Source organism: Trachypithecus francoisi, unplaced genomic scaffold (assembly GCF_009764315.1).
Source record: "Trachypithecus francoisi isolate TF-2019V2 unplaced genomic scaffold, Tfra_2.0 Lachesis_group11, whole genome shotgun sequence".
Lineage (NCBI taxonomy): Eukaryota > Metazoa > Chordata > Mammalia > Primates > Cercopithecidae > Trachypithecus > Trachypithecus francoisi.
Window position 1 is genome coordinate 41,263,331 of NW_022681456.1, and position 15,281 is coordinate 41,278,611.

Consider the following 15,281-nt stretch of genomic DNA (forward strand, 5'->3'; position numbering starts at 1 on the left):
CTCCTATGAACCTGGTGGCATATTCTTTCATGAGAGAGAACGTATCTTCTACAATTTGTGGAATTCTGTGGAATGTGTCTCCCTAAAGAGAATATTAAGGCCCCAATAATTTTGTGTTACTGCCTAAAATGAGTGAGTGTTCATTATGTTTCTAAGGGATATTCCATTGCTTAGCCAAGTTCCCCAGCAGTTCAGCAACTTTCATTAGTCAAGATCATAGTTAATATACCAAAATAGAATCTAACAGGGGTTTTCAGCTTTGGCCACACATGGTAGTCATTGGGAAGCTTCAAAAAATATCAGTGCATGAATCCTACCATTAGAGATTCAGATTTGACTGGTCCAGGGAGAAGCCTGGACATTGGGATTTTGTTTTTCTAACAGTTTCCCAGGTGATCCTACCGTGAAGTCAAGATTGAGATTTACTGGCCATCTGCTATTGTCAGTGAGGCAGAACACTGCAGATTTGAAGATGAAAAGTGCCAATCAGAACCAGTTGGTGGATACACTATTGAAAAAATCAGTATTATAGGCCAGTAGGGTCCCAACTAACACTTAAAAGGTTGGTGAAACTGGCAGTATAGAAAATTATAAGAAGGTTGTAAGAAGGTTTTTTCAGTGTCTATATGTTATTTTGGGGCTTATCAACTGAGAAAAAGTAGAAATGAAAGGTATGTCATCTTAATGAAAAAAGCTGTTTGTGAGTCTTCTTTCTTTTATCTATTTGTTGTGCTTTATAATGGTCAAAATCCAGAAGAGGCGCCTGTGAAAAGTGATATATATTCACCATGTTCTCCTGCCCCTCATTGTCCTTTTGGGAGGCACCAAACTTCCTTTTCCTATTCGGAGGTCTTTCGGACAGTTTATACTGTCATTGTGTCTTTCAGGCTCTATTTAAATTGATAGAATCAAGAGACACAAAAAATCTTTACCAAAATGAGAAACCAACTTGAGGTAATCTTTTGGGAATTTCTTTGCTTTCTTCCATAGCATCCAACACATGGCTCTGTTCTGGTATGTTTAGGAAATCATGCCCATCCTGTCTCTTTGTTTGCTTTTTAAGCCCGCTTTTTTGATTTCTTGCAAATTTTTCTGTCCAAAGCTAAATTGATTCTGCACAGCAAAGATAAACTCCAATCCAGAAACTGAAGAGAAACTGTTTATGTGGTTGAGTTGCATATTTATAGGATTCCTGATTCAGCAGTGAGACCTGGAGGAGCTGCACATCAGCTTCTGGTCTATACAATGGCCCTTTTTCAGTTCTATGAAATGTGAGGTTTTCATCTCCTCCAGGAAGCTTTTCAGGTCTGGTCCACAGATGGCTGACATTTGGGCCTTTTCTTAGATCTTCTTGTGACTTCTTAAATCAAATTTTGAGGTTAAATATATAAATAATATGGAAGGAAGTAAACGCTTGAGGTTGATGTTTGCAGGAAAAACCAGGGAGGGGACTTTTGCTAAAGGTGTTTTTTGAAATACCGCTCAACTTCCTACTTGACCCAGTAACCCAAGATAAGGAGTTTTCACCATTTTTTTTTCAATTTTTATAATTACCACAAAAACGTACCTTGTAATCTGAAGCAGAGAAACATTCAAATTCATCATAGTGTTATCCTTTTTTTTTTTTTTGCTTACTTTTTCCACTGTATAAGATGATAAGAGAAAACTAAAATGTTTAGAAAATTAAAAGCATGGAAAAATAAATGTCCTCCATGATAGTATTTAGGGGTTTAGAAGAAGAAGAAGGAGGAAGGGGAATAGGAGGAGGAGGAAGAAGGAGAGGAGAGGAAGAAATGCCACAACCATCATATATTTTCACTGGCTACTTGAAGATTTCAGCAATTTTAATCTTCATGGGATTTATTTTTCTAGTAGTAAGAGTTCTTAGTATTTTGTTTTCTCATATCTCAGCCTTTATCACTATTAAATAGTCTGCTAGTTGTGTTTGTCTGTGTATGTGTGACAAAGGAACTTAGAAATGTGGTAATATATTTTCTCATAATACAATTACCTCTTGATTCTAAATTTGGATTTTATTACACTATTCGATATATGTAAGAAGTTTTGGTTGTAAAAGAAAAAAATTTTGGCTAATTTAGGCAAGCATTAAGATGTATTGCAGGGATATTAGGGTTATTTTATAGTGCCTAAGGACTGAAATATGTCAGTGTGTTAGACTGCTTTTAAAACGGCTCTCAAAGATTTCTGCCTCCTGATACCCACACCTTGTGTCATTTCCTTCCCATGAGTAGAGGCTGGATGTAGTAGCTTCTAACAAGTAGAATGCAGCAAAACTCATAAGATTCTCCTCCAAGATCAGACCATGACTTCCTTCTTGGTGGCTTTTTCTCTTTTCATTCTGACGAAGGCAGACGTCATGCTGTGAGCTGAGAAGCTTATGTGGCAAGAAACTGAGGGCAGCCTCTGGCCAACAGGCAGTGAGAAACTGAGGCTCTTAGTGAAACAGTCTGCAGGGAACTGAATCCTACTGCAATCATATGAGTGAACTTGGGAAAGGATCCTTCCCCATTTGAAATTTCAGATGAAACCACAGCCTCAGTCAGGACTTTGACTGCAATCTCATGAAAGACTCTGAGACAGGGGTTCCAACTACGCCCTGTCTAGATTCTCAGCCCACAGAAATTATGGGATAATACATGCTGTTGTGTTAAGCCACTTAGTTTTGAGGTAATTTGGTATACAACAGCACATAAGTGATAGAGTTAGCAAAAGTGTATGAGCCCTGAGGGTTGGCAGAGTGGAGGGAGGGGCATAAAATGCTGTTAACTGCTCCTTAATTTCCTTTTTCTCTGGGTGTCTGCCTCATTCATCTTTCTCATTACCAAGCCACTCTGCCTGATCCTCAGCATCCAAGTACACCAATAGCTGCCACATTTACCTGCCTTTAGTTTCCGTCATCTGGAGGAAAGTTAATGTCTTTTTAGGCACTTTTCCTAAACTATAATGGCAGGCATTGGATTGACGGATCTTGGATCAGAGGCTGACCTCTAAATGAATCTTCTGTGCCCAGGAGGGAAACATGCAAGGGAGAGATTGTGAATGACTCTTCTTGGATCAAGTGCACTAACAGCAATTTCTATGCTAATTATGGAAACTAAAAAATGTAGTTAGATTTGCAATTAATTTCACTATTTTTCTTACTTTGGCTTGTCATTTCTGTAACATGAATTACTAACACGGTGAAACTAATATATACCATCACTCTAAAAAGTAAATATAGAAAATTTTAAGGTCTGTAAAAAAAACTTTTCAACTAGAAAGTACATCATATGGGACTTGAGATTGGTACAAAGTACGGGCCAAGATGTAGAAAGTAAATGCTTGACATGCTTGATTATTCAGGAAGGATATTATTTGACATTTGAGGCCAACTGAAGCTTCTTACCTCTATCATATCGCAAGTTCTTTGGGTCTCCACTTTCTGCCCATGGTCCAGCATATGTGGAAACATACAATTCTGGAAAAGGGGATAAAACAGCAAAAGCAGAATCAGTTGTTGTTCCAGGGTGCTGAACATTTATCAAACTACAACTATGTAATTGTGACAAACAAGAAGGTCCCTTCAGAACTGCCTACACCTATAAATGCAGAATACTGACTGTGATCAAACCATGTAGACAAAACAAAGTGGCTTTGCTGCTGGAATCCCAAGCAGAACACATTATAGAAGCCTATGTTATATTTTGACTACTAGACTTGCTTCATATATCAAAAGTATTTTGTAAAGATTAGCTCTGAAATCAGGAAAAATGAGCATACTTTACTGCTATTTTGATTTGATAAGAGTACTGGCAAGAAAGTTAAAGAAAGCATTCTGTTGGAAATGGCCGAGATAATAGAATCACATGTTCAGGATGCTAAAGGGCAGTTAGTGGGTGTGTGGAGTGCCTGTGAAATCAGAGGCAGGGATGGAGGGAGTGGTGAGCACACAGTGTCCACATACAGCATAGTACCTGGGCTTTGGAATTGTTCTCCTTGGGTTCAAATTCTTCCTTTGCCAAGTACCAGAGATTTTGGGCACAGCATTTACAGTCTGTGCCTCAGTTTCTTCATTTTTAAAATGGAGAAATATTGAAAAGTACCTAGCTATATAGTTTTGCTGTCAGGAGGAGCTAAGATAATTTAAATAAAGAGCCTGGCATGGTACCTACACATAGTAATCACTCAAATGTTAGTCTTATTGTTACACACTTTTTGACACCAGTTATTTAAACTCTTTCAACCCCTATGTGCTCATTTGTCAAATGGGGAAATAATATTAGCAACGACATATGTAAAGTTATGTGTATGTTCTCGGATATCACATTATACACTTACTCAGTCTAATACAGGCATATACCTTGTTTCATGGTGCTCTGCCTTATTGCACTTTGCAGTCATGGTGCTTTGCCTTATTGTACTTTGCAGTTGGTGCATTTTTTACAAATTGAATTTTTGCGGCAACCCTGTGTCCAGCAAGTCTACTGGTGTTATTCTTTCAAAAGCACGTGCTCACTTCGTGTCTCATGTTCAGTTTTGGTGATTCTCTCAATAATTCAAACTTTCAGATATTTCAAACAGGAAATATGTTTACAACATGGTTTACTAAATATTTTAGGCCCACCATTGAGACCTAGTAATCAGGAAAAAAAAAAATACAAGATTCCTTTCAAAATATTACTGTTCTTTGACAATGCACTTGGTCACCCAGGAGCTCTGAGGGAGTTGTACAAGGAGATTAATGTTTTCAAGGCTGCTAATACAGCATTCATTCTGTAGCCTGTGGATCAAACAGTAACTTTGACTTTCAAAACTTCTTACTTAAGAAATACATTTCATGAAGCTACAGCTTTAATAGATAGTGATTCAACTGATGAATCTGGGCAAAGTTGAACACCTTCTGGGAAAGATTCACGATTCCAGATGCCATTGAAAACACTTACGAGTCATTGGAGGAGGTCAAAATATCAACATTAGCAGGAGTTTGGAAGAAGCTGATTCTTCTTCCTTATAGATGACTTTGAGGGATTCAAGACTTTGGTGGAAGAAGGAATGGCAGATGTGACAGAAATAGCGAGACCTAGAATTAGAAGTGGCGTCTGATGATGTGACTGAGTTGCTACAATATTGGGATAAAACTTGAATAGATGGGGAGTTGCTTCCTATGGTTAAGCAAAGAAAGCGGTTTCATGAGATGGAGTCTACTTCTGGGAAGGATGCTCTGAACATTGTTAAAATAACAAAGGATTTAGAATATGACAAACTTAGTTGATAAAGCAGTGACAGAGTTTGAGAAGATCGACTCCAATTTTGAAAGAAGTTCTGTGGGTGAAATGCTATCAAACAGATCACATGCCACAGATAAATCTTTCATGAAACGAAGAGTCCATTGATGTGGCAAACTTTATTATTGTTTCATCTTAAGAGATTGCTACAGTCACCCTAGCCTTCAGCAACCACCGCCCTGATCAGTCAGCAGCCAACAACAGCAAGGCAAGGCCCTCCACCGGCAAAAAGATTACAACTCACTGAAGGCTCAGATGATCATTAGCATATTTTTAGCAAGACATATTTTTAGGTCGGGTGCAGTAGCTCATGTCTGTAATCCCAGCACTTTGGGAGGCTGAGGTGGGCAGATCACCTGAGGTCAGGAGTTCGAGACCAGCCTGGCCAACATGGTGAAACCTATCTCTACTAAAAATACAAATATTTGCCAGGCATGGTGGCATGCGCCTGTAATTCCAGCTATGTGGGAAACTGAGGCAGGAGAATCACTTAACCCAGGAGGCAGAGGTTGCGGTGAGCCAAGATCGCGCCACTACCCTCTAGCCTGGGCGACAGAGCAAGACTCTGTCTCAAAAAAAAAAAAAGTAAAAAGAAATGTTTTTAAATTAAGGTTTGTCCGTTGAGTTTTTTAGACATAATATTACTGCAACTTAACATACATAGCATAGTTTAAACATAACTTTTATATGTATTGGGAAACCAAGAATTTTATGAGTTTTTTTTTTTTTATTATTGTGGTGTTATCTTTACTGTGGGGATCTGTAACCAAACCTGCACTATCTCTGAAGTATACCTATATTTTTTTTTCTTAGTTCTCTGGGAATAAGAAGAGAAAGTAAGTTTGCAGCCCTTTTGCAATCATCTAGGATCACAGTTGCTGTCCAAACGATGGTGTGTTAGTTTTCTAGGGCTGCTGTAACAAATTATCACAAACTAGATGATTTAAAACAACATAAATTTATTCTCATAGTTTTGGAGACCAGAAGTCTAAAGTCACGGTGTTAGCAGAGCCATGCTCCCTGTGCAGACTCTAGAAGAGAATCCTTCCTTGATTATTCTAGTTTCTGGTGGTTCTTGTGTATCTTGGTTCATGGCAGCATAATTCCAGTCTCCACTTTCATCTTCATATGGTCATCTTCTCTATGGATATCTGTCTCCAATCTCCCTCCCTTTTTTCTCTCTCTCTTTGTCTCTCTTTTTTTCTCAAGAGTCTCACTCTTACTCAGGCTCCTGGGCAGTGGTACAATCATGACTTGCTGCTGCCTTGAACTCCTTGACTCAAGCATTTCTCCCACCTCAGCCTCTCCAGCAGCTGGAAGTACAGGCATGTACCACCACACTCAGTTCTCTTTTCATTTTTTATTTTTTGTAGAGATGTGGTCTCACTCTGTTGCCCAGGCTGGTCTTGAATTCATGGGCTCAAGCAATCCTCCCACTTCGGCCTCCCAGAGTGCTGGGATTACAAGCACAAGGCACTGTGCCTGGACTCTCATTTTACTTACAAAGATACTAGTCATCATATTTAAGGTAGACTCCAAATCTAGGATTATTTCATCTTGAAATACATAACTCATATCTGTAAAGATCCTGTTTTCAAATATTGTCACATTCCAAGATTCTGAGCAGATAAAAATGTTGAGGGGACACTAGTCAATCCACTACAGTAGTGGTTTACCAAATGCCTTGGAGGGATAAAGAGAAAACTTTCTCTGCTTCTGAAGTTTTACTGAAAAGCCACTGACAAAAGGCAGATTAATAGGAGAACAGGTGTACAAATTTATTAATGTGCACAAGGGCAGAGGGGAGTATCACAGAGTAATTACCCAAATACCCAGTATGGTACAAAAGCTTATGTGCCCTTTTTCATAGGGGAAGGAGGAGATGAGGAATGCAAATTCTTTTGACAGGTAGTAAATCACTGGGGAGAATGAATGGGCCAGGGAGGTGGAAGGCAAACATTACGGGAAGGTGTGTCGCACATTGCTTTATGCAGATAAAGTCCCCCAGGTTATCTCTTGGAGCTGCCCCCAGAAGAGTAGATGAAAAGTCTGTCTGGGGCTGGGCACAGTGGCTCATGCCTGTAACCCCAGGACTTTGGGAGGTTGAGATGGGAGGATGGCTTGAGCCCAGGAAGTCGAGGCTGCAGTGATGCAGTGGCCCAGATTGCACCATTGCACTCCAGCCCGGATGACAGAGACCCTTTATCAATCAATCAATAAATAAATAAATAAATAAATAAATAAGTAAATAAAAAGTTTTTCTGGGCATGGTGACCCCAGTCTCTGCTTTTCTCTGGTGGTTGATCATTTCTGTTTCTTTCATGACATTTCTAAAGAGGGAGTCTTAAGATAATTGCATTTCTCTTGGAAAAAAGCTTTCCTGGTCAGATAAGAAAAACTGAAAGAGAAACTCACCCTGTTCTTGGGGAGGCAGGGACAGGACAAGGTGTTAGAAGGGTCTTGATTCTTAGGCAGCTTCTAAAGCCTCTCAGCATGCCAAAGTGCTAGTCTTCAGGATTTCTCTTTCTGAACCCCAACAATATGTAACTCCTCACCATTTACTTTATTTTTACTTTAACCCATGCACTCAATGTACATTTAGGGAGTATCTACTGTGTGTCCCATACAGAGCCAGGCCACGGGGGCACAAAGATTACTTTATTAAGGAGTTTGCAATATTTTTAGAAAGGTGCATATTAAATAGGTCTTCTGGAGCTATAGTAACAAAGGGTGGGGGGGAAGAGTGCGTTATCTTGGGGTGGTCAGGGAGCACCTTCTTTCTTTTTTTTTTTATTGAGACAGGATCTTGCTCTGCTGCCTGGGCTGGAGTACAGTGGCAACATCTCAACTCACTGCAACCTCTTTCTCCAGGGCTCAATTGATCCTCCCACCTCAGCCTCCTGAGTAGCTGGGACTACAGGCATGTGTCACCACGTCCTGCTAATTGTTGTAATTTGTGTAGAAATATGATTTTGTCATGTTGTCCAGGCTGGTCTCAAACTCCTGAGCTCAAGGGATCCGCCGGTCTCGGCCTCCCAAAGTGTTGGGATTACAGATGTGAGCCACCATGCCCTGCATAGGGAGAACTTGCTGAAGTAGATAAAACCTATAGTTCTCACAAGTTCTTTACTTATCTATTCAAAGGTGCAGGAGCAAAGTGAAAGTGTAAGGGGAAAAGAAGGACACAGACTTGGTTGGACAGGCCATTCTTACCCTCTAGATTAAACAGAAGATGGTCTCTTGAGTGCCCAACCCCTTGCTTCAAATAGAGTTGCATCCAACATTCCAGACACATGGATATCAGTGTATAACAGATTAAAATCCTCCACTGTAGCATTGTATTAAAAATAGAACATTTATTTTGAGTCTTCTGCTTATGAAAAAATGCATTTCTTTTAAAAGAGGGGACTGTATTGCACAATGTATACATTTATTATTATCAGTCCGCTGATCAATTGTTTAATTGATCACAGGTTGCCATGATACATGGCAACATATAGGCTCTCCTTAAGGCTTCTTGTAAAAGAAATTCCTTTTATTAAATCTAATTTCACAAATGTAATAATTTTTAAAACTCCCCTGCAGCTAAGTGGTAACTGAAACCTAGATGTTAACTTATCATTGCACCTCGTTTTGTGAGAATAACTTTGGAGGTGCAAGAACACTTATTTTCAGCTCTTGGAATGTGTGAAATGTGTGATCTCTAGACTTTGTGAAGTTCACCCCCACCCCCCCTCCCATCTCACCTAGATTCTTGGTGAGTGTAGGTGTCAGGTTTTGTGTGATAGAGGTTTTGTCCTCAGACAGAAAAGCACATGAGCAAAGCATGTCACAAGGATTCTATTATAATTCCACAACAAATACAGTTGGCAGGTGTTCTAAAGCTGCTTCACCCCAGAACCAGGCTCTGAAGCTATATTAAGGATGCCCTTGTTTTCAGAAGACCTTGGTATTTACTAAGGAGCAATGATAAATCTGAAGTAGGTAAACAGAGGGGACTTGACCATGAGTGAAAGTGTAAAGTAGGTACATTTTTCATTATCTTACTTCTTTTTGCTATATATACTGAGTCCGAATAAGCAAAGAGAACAGAAAGATTTTCAATGTGCTTCAAAAACTTTATTTATTTAAAATGTAATGTTTTATTCCTTTAAGAATTAGGAAATGGTAAGGAACCAATAGGGCCGTCATGAAAAAAATATGCTACCATGACATCTTATTGCTTACAAAAAGAAGCAAATTTTTTCCAACAATTTCTTTTTCTTTTTTAAAATAGAGATAGGGGCTGGGTGCAGTGGCTCACACCTGTAATCCCAACACGTTGGGAGGCCAAGGCAGGCAGACCAGCCTGGCCAACATGGTGAAACCCAATGTCTACTAAAAACACAAAAATTAGCCATGTGTGATGGCAGGCGCCTATATTCTTAGCTACTCGGGAGGCTGAGGCAGGAGAATAGCTTGAACCTGGGAGGCAGAGGTTGCAGTGAGCTGAGATAGCACCACTGCACTCCAGCCTGGGTGACAAAGTGAGACTCTATCTCGAAAAAAAAAAAAAAATAGAGATAGGGTCTCACTATGTTGCCCAGGCTGGTCTTGAACTCTTGGCCTCAAACAATCCTCCTGACTCGGCTTCCCAACAAATACTATATTAGCATTATAGGTGTGCCCACTGTGCTGGGCCTCCAACTGTTTCTTCAAAGTCATTTTACCTGTCCAACTTTCAGTCAAAGCCATCTTTAAATTCTTTAAAATATATAGCTTCTCAGGGATCAAAGTAAAATAAAAATGAAAAAAAGTATAAAATAATTAAAATTTTAAAAATGCAATAGAAGGTACGTACTCTACTTCCCAAAGAATGTATACATGCAAATGGATTTGTATATGTACAAATAGATTCACATTTCCCTTCCCCAGTCTCCCTTCCCTCGACAGCCAAATCTATTCCTCTATTCTCTTTATTCCTTTTTGTTTGTAGAGACAGAGTCTGACTATGTTGCCCAGGTTAATCTCAAACTCCTGGCTTCAAGTAATCCTCCTGCCTTACAAAGTGCTGAGATTAGGAGTGTCAGTCACCATACCTGGACTCCCATACTCTCGTTAGACTCTGACTCACCGTGTCTTGGGTTCGAAAGAGATGGGGGCTGGGGTGGCAGTTGTCCTTATCCCCTTTGTGTCAGGCTGGCTTCTGAATGTCTTGCTTCAATGCTGTCACTCTCTACAGACAGACCCACTGATCCTTCTCATTTTAGGGGTTTGTGTGTCAATCACTATGGAGGAAACAATAGTAGAGGGAGTCCACAAATAACAATAGGGCAATTACAAAGCTTAATTCTTAAAAGGTCCTCACTCCCTTGCTGCGAGGGTTATAGAAAAAAATCCTTGGAAGGCTGCTGCCTGGCTTTTTTCTTTCAAGGTGGATCTCTTCTGATGAGCTTCTTGGTTGAATTGAGCTCAGTGTTTTGAAAATTATCCTGGGGACAGATTCATCCAAGTAGATAATTTGCATCTCTGAGCTCCTGTGGACTCGGTAGTCACAATTTAATGACTCTGGTTTCACTCAAACTTGGATATTTTCTCACTTTGATGGCTACACAAATATCTCTGATTTTTTCTTAAGAAATAGGCAAGTGTCATGATTTTCTTACAAAATAAAACCAATAATTGTTAAGAACCTTGTAAACGCACTGGAAAGGGGGTTATGTTTAAGGAAAGGATTGCTTCATTCAAAAACACTTACTGCTTAACTACCTAAAGTGAAAGCCTGCAGACTGGGAAAACAAAAATAGTTAGCAAAAAGGTTAAGCACAGTGGCTCATGCCTATAATTCCAGTACTTTGGGAGGCCAGGGCAGTAGGATTGCTGGAACTCAAGAGTTCAAGACTAGACTGGACAACATAATGAGCCCCTATCTCTACAAAAAAAAGCAAGAAATTAGCCAGGTGTGGTAGTGCACACCTGTAGTCCCAGCTACTTGGGAGACTGAAGTGGTAGAATCACTTGCGTCTGGGAGGTCAAGGCTGCAATAAGCTGTGATCTTGCCACTACACTCTGCCTGGGTGACAGAGCTAGACCCTGTCTTGAAACGAAAGAAAGAAAGAGAGAAAGTGAGAAAGGGAGAGAGAAAAAAGAAAGAGAGAATGAGAAAGAAAGAAAGAAAGACAGAAAGAAAAGAAAAGAAAGAAAGAGAAAGAAAGAAGAAGGAAAAGAAGAAAAGGAAGGAAGGAAAGAAGGAAAGAAGGAAGGAAGGAAGGAAAGAAAGAAAGAAAGAAAGAAAGAGAAAATTAAAGCTGCCTAAGTTGGCAAAGCTGCCCAAGTTGGCAGAGGTGGTATGAGCCTGTAGTACTTGCTACTCTGGAGGCTGAGGAGGGAGGACCCCTTGAGTTCAGGAGTTTGAGTCCAGCTTGGGCAACATAGCAAAACCTCCATCTCTAAAAATAAATAAATAAACATAAAATGAAAATTTTAGAAAGATTGCCATTTAGAAGCATAAAACCAAGGTTTTCACTGTTGTTTTTTTAGCTTTACCATCTTAGAAGATTGGTTGGTTCTTCTCTCAACCAATTTTATTGTTTTGCAGTCTGAGAATTTCTTGAGATTTATGGGATCATTTTGAGTTCCAAAACAAGCTGCTCACTGCTCTAAGTCTTATACCTTGTTTTCATCACTGTTTAGTCTCTTTTCCCCCACAAGTCCCCCATTTAGGGGTGCCAGGTTTGGCAATAAAAACCACAGGGCACCCAGGTAAATTTGAATTCCAGATAAGCAGTGAATAGTTTTTTCATATAGGTATGTCCCAAATGTCACTTAAAACACAGTTAAGAATTATAATTTTTGTATACTAAAAATTATTTGTTGTTTGTTTGAGATTCTAATTTAACTGAGCATCCTGTATTTTATCTGGCAAACCTACTCTCATCCTAATTCACCTTCATAAAATATATTAGCCCTTAAATTTAGCGGTGTCCACAAATTTAAAGAGCATCTTCTTTATTCTATAAACCTAGTCAAGAGGGGAAATGCTAAATCCTCCATAGAAACCACTCCCTGCCGGGCGGCATTTATTTATTCCCCCTCTGACATTGACCCTTTTAGCTGAATAGGACATGTCAGCCATTGCTACCTCCGTGTAATACTTGTCACATCTGAAGGATGTTTGTTTTTTCCCCTTTCTCACTGATTTGAATTTTGGATTTTGTCTTTGAATAAAACAAATGCTACAGGTCTAGCTAATCACCTATTCTGAATCTAGGTCTGCCTTGTATTTCAGTGAAGAAATTAAATGAGGATAATGTGGGTAATTATCGGGTGCAGACTCTTCAGGTTCTATGGCAATAATGCATGAAAGACGGGTCTACAAATCATTAAAACCCTAAATTTCAACCTTCTACACTAGAAAGCAAAGAATGGTTGATTTGCATGTCATTTCTGTTGTTTCACCTGCTTAAAATCTGATAAGATTTAGAATGTGTAAAGTGAAGTCTGGAAAACGGATTTCGGGTTCGCCCCTCTCTGGCTGAAAGGAGCTCTTATGATCCTAACTGATATCATAGTTCTCATAGGGAGAGAGGTGAATACCAACAATGTAATTGCTTTAATGAAATGCTCTTATAAATATACTATCATGCCAACTGATATCATTTTATCCTAAATGCTATTGTAATTAAAATGTTGTCACTAATATCCGAAATCAGCAATTTCTAAAGTAGTTTCATATTACAACTGCTTTAAAAATGTGCTTGTAGACTAGCAAAATGTCAGAGTCTACTTTCAAAGGCTTTCTTCTGGGACACCATTTATTTTTGCTTAGAACTTTAGTAGTAGTATTACCTCTCACTGTTGCAAACTGGTTTTCTACAGCATTCTTTTTTTTTTTTTTTAGAGATGGGGTCTCACTATGTTGCCCAGGCTAGTCTAGAATTCCTAAGCTAAAGTAACAGATATTGCAAATTCTAGAAAACCCACCCCTGGTGTCCATAAAGAAATCAGTTATGGACCTGGCATGGGAATGTATAGGGAAATGAGCTATAAACCAGACGAACATTCCCCAAGAGCAGAACCTATTTTTTTAAATAAAGACTTAAATAAAGTCTTGCTATGTCATCTAAGCTGCTATTAAACTCCTAGCCTCAATCAATCCTCCTGCCTCGGCCTTCCAAAGTGTTGGGATTACAGGTGTGAGCCACTACACCCAGCCAAAACCAGGATCTAAAATAGGAGCATGGTTTGTACCATACATATGCCACTTTCTAAGGAAACACACCCCGACTCTACAGTTTGAAATTTGCGCAGGCGTGGCGGCTCACACCCATAATCCCAGCACTTTGGGAGGCCAAGGCAGGCGGATCGCCTGAGGTTGGGAGTTTGAGACCAGCCTAGCCAGCATGGTAAAACCCTGTCTCTACTAAAAATAAAAAGAATTAGCCAGGTGTGGTGTCAGGCACCGGTAATCCCAGCTACCAGGGAAGCTGAGAAAGGAGAATCGCTTCAGCCTGGGAGGCAGAAGTTGCAGTGAGCTGAGATGGTGCCATTGACACTCCAGCCTGGGCAACAGAGAGACTCCGTCAGAAAGAAAGAAAGAAAAGGAAGGAAGGAAGGAGGGAAGGAGGGAAGGAGGAAAGGGGGAAAGGAGGAAAGGAAGGAAGAAGGGAAGAAGGGAGGAAGGGAAGAAGGGAAGAAGGGAAGAAGGGAAGGAGGGAAGGAAGGAAGGAATTTGCATGTGACTTCTTTGAGGTCAGCAGAGTGCAGAGAACTTGCAAACAGCTGAGAGCCTAAATGCCCCTAAACACATCAGGGCACATAAGCCTCCGGGGTAGTCCAGTGTAGAATTTGCATGTCTTAGGCTTGAGGCCTCAAGGACCTTGTAACTGTGGTTAAGAAAAGTCCCTGCCCTCAACGTCACATCTGCTACTCAGAACAAGTTATTACCTTCAGTTATTTCTGACTTAGGACTGTCTGTGGGTGGATCTGTCCTGTTTTTATTATGTCTGCTGGTTCTGATGATCTCATTACTTTGTTAATTAAATTTTTAGCTTATTTTAGTCTCCCTTTAATAATTCACTTTTAGCAGCGGGGAAGAGGAAGCAGCACCTCAGAGAATAGTGTCCATCCCAGAGGTAGCTCTGCAGGCTTCCTTCCTGTGCTCCAAATTGTATCTTCTTGCCAGGCCTGGTAGACAGCCTTAAAGACACAGGTTAAAAATATTCATCTAGAGAATTTAGGAAGACCACAGGCTAAATTACTCTTCTGAGGAAAAATGTAAATAGCCCTAAAGCCTCACAAAATTGCCAGAAAAGAGAACCCCAGAGGCTGCTCATAATGTATCAAAGGCCAGGACCAGCAATTGCTTTTGCCCTTGCTATACTCTTTCAGATCCCTGCTCCCTCGTCAATGAGTTTCATTTGGGAATTACCTCTTCATATTCACTGCCTGTTTCTCTACTTGGGTGTACATGGATATGAATGCATGTTATATGTTTAAAATTGGTTTTTCTTTGTTGTTTATCATTTTGGCTTATAACACTAGCTCCCTATTTGATCTCTTCAGGCAGAGGACAGAATCTGAAAAGAGTCTTCTAAAATATGATAATCTGGCCAGGTGAGGTGGCTCACTTCTGTAATCTCAACACTTCGGGAGGCCACGGTGGGCAGATTGCTTGAGCACAGGAGTTCTAGACTAGCCTAGGCAACACGGTGAAACCCTGTCTCTATCAAAAAAGCAAAACGAAAACAAAAATTAGCCAGTCGTGGTGGCATGCACCTATAGTCCAAGCTTCTTGGGGGGCTGAGGCAGGAGAATCGCTTGAGCCTGGGAGGTCGAGGCTGCTGTGAGACAACATTGAGATCATGCCACTCCAGCCTGGGTGACAGAGTGAGACCTGGTCTCAAAGAAGAAACAAAAGATGTGATTATATACTTGTAACCTATTCTCTGGACACTGACTCTTAGCTGAATGAGAAATTCAAAAGATGCCAGCTCTTCTGTCTAACTAAGGATATTT